The sequence below is a fragment of the Salvelinus fontinalis genome, chromosome 7, assembly GCF_029448725.1.
Source record: "Salvelinus fontinalis isolate EN_2023a chromosome 7, ASM2944872v1, whole genome shotgun sequence".
NCBI classification, from domain to species: Eukaryota; Metazoa; Chordata; class Actinopteri; order Salmoniformes; family Salmonidae; genus Salvelinus; species Salvelinus fontinalis.
In genome coordinates, this window is record NC_074671.1 from 1,395,586 (window position 1) to 1,400,115 (window position 4,530).

Genomic DNA, 4,530 nt, shown 5'->3' on the forward strand with positions numbered 1-4,530 from the left:
ACTTCATACAACATTCAGCTGAATTTGTGCTATGCTTGATTAAAACAAAAAGACATTTAAAAAATAAATTATTTATTGAACAATTGAACAAAACTATGCCCAGTCCTTCAATGATATGTTCTACCAGCTGAACAGAATAAAGAGTCATTTCTAACATTGATTCGAGGAACACGCCTTTATTTTTTTTTATCTCATGATCAGTTGCTATATTTTAATGTTTTGTTATATTTTCTCTACATTTCAAAGATGAGTTATGATTTTAAAACAGATTTTTTTTAATGTATTTTCTAACGATCAAACATAATGAACAAACCCTCTCAAAATCACACATCTAATTATCATGAAGCCTGTCACCAGATATCTAATAATCAAACAATATGCTATCAAATATATGTTTAAAATTATTCTCTCAAGAGTTTGTGTAAATGTAGTCGAGTGAAAAACGAAATAAAGAAATATTACAATTTACAGTGACTTTGGATATTATTCAGACCCCTTGACTTTTTCCACATTTTGTTACGTTACAGCCTTATTCTAAAATGGATTAAATAAATAAAAATCCTCTGCAATCTACACACAATAGCCCATAATGACAAAGCAAAAATTGGGCTCAGCTGCATCCTGTTTCCATGGATCATCCTTGAGATGTTTCTACAACTTGATTGGAGTCCACCTGTGGTAAATGCAATTGGTTGGACATGATTTGGAAAGGCACACACCTGTCTATATAAGGTCCCACAGTTGACAGTGCATGTCAGAGCCAAAACCAAGCCATGAGGTCGAAGGAATTGACCGTAGAGCTCCGAGACAGGATTGTGTCCAGGCTTCTCTTAATATCAGCTGTTCATCACACTCGTCTCTTAATATCAGACTCCAACCCCCTTTGATGCATGGAACAGATGTGGCTTGAGCTATGTCTATATAAGGGTGCTAATTTAAAAAAGCGCTGACAAAGGCCTTGAGGCCGATACATAAAGCTTAATAAAGAGTGGTGATACTAGCCAGAGCAGTATGCGGTGTGGTGGTTCATTTCTTTACTGTCAAATAAGGAGAGACACACTTATCACACAAATCAGAGTCATACTTAAACTACAGCTTTATTAATAAGAGCTTTGCAATAGCGATGACTTGTCAACAATTCACCATTTTCTAATGATCCATTGAGAGTGGCAACACAAAAGTCTTTTATAACCAAGATACACCCCTTTCAACCTACATGACGAACAACAGATACATAGAATGGGTCACAAGGTTAAGATCTGTATGAAAGATATCTATAATACATAGCAAACAGCATCTGCTGTGTCAACAGTTTTCATTGTATAGACCAGTGTCTGGCCCTCCTACTCCAAACTGGAACCATCTCTCTCTGGTACGGTATAGACCAGTGTCTGGCCCTCCTACTCCAAACTGGAACCATCTCTCTCTGGTACGGTATAGACCAGTGTCTGGCCCTCCTACTCCAAACTGGAACCATCTCTCTCTGGTACGGTATAGACCAGTGTCTGGCCCTCCTACTCCAAACTGGAACCATATCTCTCTGGTACGGTATAGACCAGTGTCTGGCCCTCCTACTCCAAACTGGAACCGTCTCTCTCTGGTACGGTATAGACCAGTGTCTGGCCCTCCTACTCCAAACTGGAACCGTCTCTCTCTGGTACGGTATAGACCAGTGTCTGGCCCTCCTACTCCAAACTGGAACCGTCTCTCTCTGGTACGGTATAGACCAGTGTCTGGCCCTCCTACTCCAAACTGGAACCGTCTCTCTCTGGTACGGTATAGACCAGTGTCTGGCCCTCCTACTCCAAACTGGAACCGTCTCTCTCTGGTACGGTATAGACCAGTGTCTGGCCCTCCTACTCCAAACTGGAACCATCTCTCTCTGGTACGGTATAGACCAGTGTCTGGCCCTCCTACTCCAAACTGGAACCGTCTCTTCCTGGTACGGTATAGACTAGTGTCTGGCCCTCCTACTCCAAACTGAACAGAAACATTAACTCATGCTCTGGAATGCTCTTTAGGTTTTACCACCTAAAGACATCGTAAATCTCCCGTCAGTGTTATCTCCCAGAGGCCCATCCTCAGTAGAAAACACACACAATAGTTACATTTACATTTACATTTAAGTCATTTAGCAGACGCTCTTATCCAGAGCAACTTACAAGTACATACATTCATACTTTTTTGTACTGGCCCCCCGTGGGAATCGAACCCACAACCCTGGCGTTGCAAGCGCAATGCTCTACCAACTGAGCTACACGGGACTACACAGAATACTCTATTCTGTTGAATAAAACAACCATTATAATGCAATACGAGCACTATAACATAATCTTGCAATTACCCTGAAGGCGGGTTTCTTCCTTTTCCTCGTCTTGTTCAACTGTTACCATGCACCTGCAACAAAGGTAGCTCAGATCGCGCAAATGCCTTTTAAATTTTGAATTACAGTTTTTACAGCTACAGTTTTCACTCTGCACTCTGAAATCTTGCAAGTAAACACGAAAAGGAAAGGAAAGTTGTGGCGGATGAATCAGAATTAGTTAGGTAACATAGATAATTCAGATGTCTTATCTGTATAATATGCTTATATGATATGCTTGTCATTAGAATGTATCCCTTCGGTCTCTGGTGTTGACAGTTGCACTTCCTCCCTCAGCTGGGGCTCAGTCACCTGGGGCCCAGAGAGGGGAGAAGTCAGGCTTGTCTTTCACATGTCCCTGGTGCTATGCAGAATATCAGAAAGAGAAGAGGACAGGAGGGAACATTGTCTTCATATGTGTGACTTTACCTATTCTAAACCACGTGAAGCGATGATGATGTGATTAATGGGGAACCAATTACTTGTCTCCACAATGTCTGTGTGCCAGTCACTCCCTCCTTTGGCCTTGGGGGAGATATGGTCTGAGAAAATATGTGTGGGCTAGTGTCATGAACCACTGTATATCATCTCTGATGTTGCACCTATCCTGGGATAGTGTATGACCTAGAGGCTCACTCCACTCAGTGAGCTTGTCCAGGTGTGTGGTCAAGGGGTTTTACTTGAGATGGGGGTATCTGGAGTTGACAATTGATTTATGCCATAGAATTAATTTGTGTTTCTGTGCTATGAAGTACCAGGAACCAGATCGGAGCCTCGTCTTAGGGGCCAGACTCAACAATAAGAACAGTATTCATAGCAAATGCTATCTGTCTGCGGGATACTCCTTTCTCATTTATCAAGTTTCACCTTGTGACCGATTCCATACATCTGTTGTTTGTCATGAAGACTAAAGGGCGTATGATTTCTATAAAAGGGGTGAAACCGGGTGAAATCCTCAACACGTGTTTTTATTATTATTTAATTCTAATAATTGTTGAACACGTGTCGAAGGAAGTAAATGAGTCTAGAATATCCTCTAATGAAGGTCCGGACTTCACAGCTATAGGCAACTCAATCAACCAGTCCATTGGGAAATATGGAGACTTCCTACAAGCAACAAAGATCAAGAAATATAAAGGAGACACAGAGGACTACCAGCTCAACTAGGTGTCGGCATGGGAAGGCCAAGGATGGGAGAGAGGCCGACGTAGGGACGCACCACTGAACGGGGACGCAGATACGCAGCATCTGGAGGACATGGAAATGCAAACACAGCGGCATCCACTGAGAGCGAATTCCCTACAGACAGCGACTCCAGCTACCATCGCACACAGACTATTTTGTAAGCCCGAAAGGAGCACAACTAGGCTACACAAATAAATTATATAGGAGAGGCAAGCAGTCGAAGAGGGGACCAGAAACACAGGCCGTGGACACGGAGAGGCAAGCGGTCGAAGAGGGGACCAGAAACACAGGCCGTGGACACGGAGAGGCAAGCGGTCGAAGAGGGGACCAGAAACACAGGCCGTGGACACGGAGAGGCAAGCGGTCGAAGAGGGGACCAGAAACACAGGCCGTGGACACGGAGAGGCAAGCGGTCGAAGAGGGGACCAGAAACACAGGCCGTGGACACGGAGAGGCAAGCGGTCGAAGAGGGGACCAGAAACACAGGCCGCGGACATGGAGCTACAACAGGACGCGGTAATTCATCTCTACAAAAATTTGCTCACTGTCGCACAAGTCTGTCTTTTCTAACTTCTCTGCGCTACGGATCCCTTTAGCGGGATCATTTTCCTAAAACCGCTGAATTGCAGGGCGCAAAATATTACAAAAAATATTTATAAGCATGCAAGTAAAATATACCAAAACACAGCTTAGCTTGTTGTTAATCCACCTATCGTGTCAGATTTTGAAAATATGCTTTACAGAGAAAGAAATCCAAGCTTTTGTGAGTGTATCAATCAATGCTAGAACAGCTAGCCCCAAATTAGCATGGTCACGAAAGTCAGAAAAGCAATCAAATGTATCGCTTACCTTTGATAATCTTGGGATGTTTGCACTCACGAGACTCACGAGACTCCCAAACAATAAATGTTATTTTTGTTCGATAAATATTACTTTTATAACAAAAAACGCCATTTGGTTTGCGCGTTATGTTCAGAAAACCA

The 4,530-nt window shown here is 43.0% G+C and overlaps 1 protein-coding gene across 1 annotated transcript in view; it reads left to right on the forward strand.

Moving 5' to 3' along the window:
- The window catches only part of vill (villin-like), a 77,777-nt gene extending 77,309 nt beyond the window's left edge, over positions 1-468 (forward strand). Inside the window, exon 18 of the mRNA XM_055928110.1 lies at positions 1-468. This exon is cut by the window's left edge and continues 364 nt beyond it. The gene's annotated coding sequence lies outside the window, so the exon portion shown is untranslated.
- The last annotated feature ends 4,062 nt before the right edge of the window (positions 469-4,530 follow it).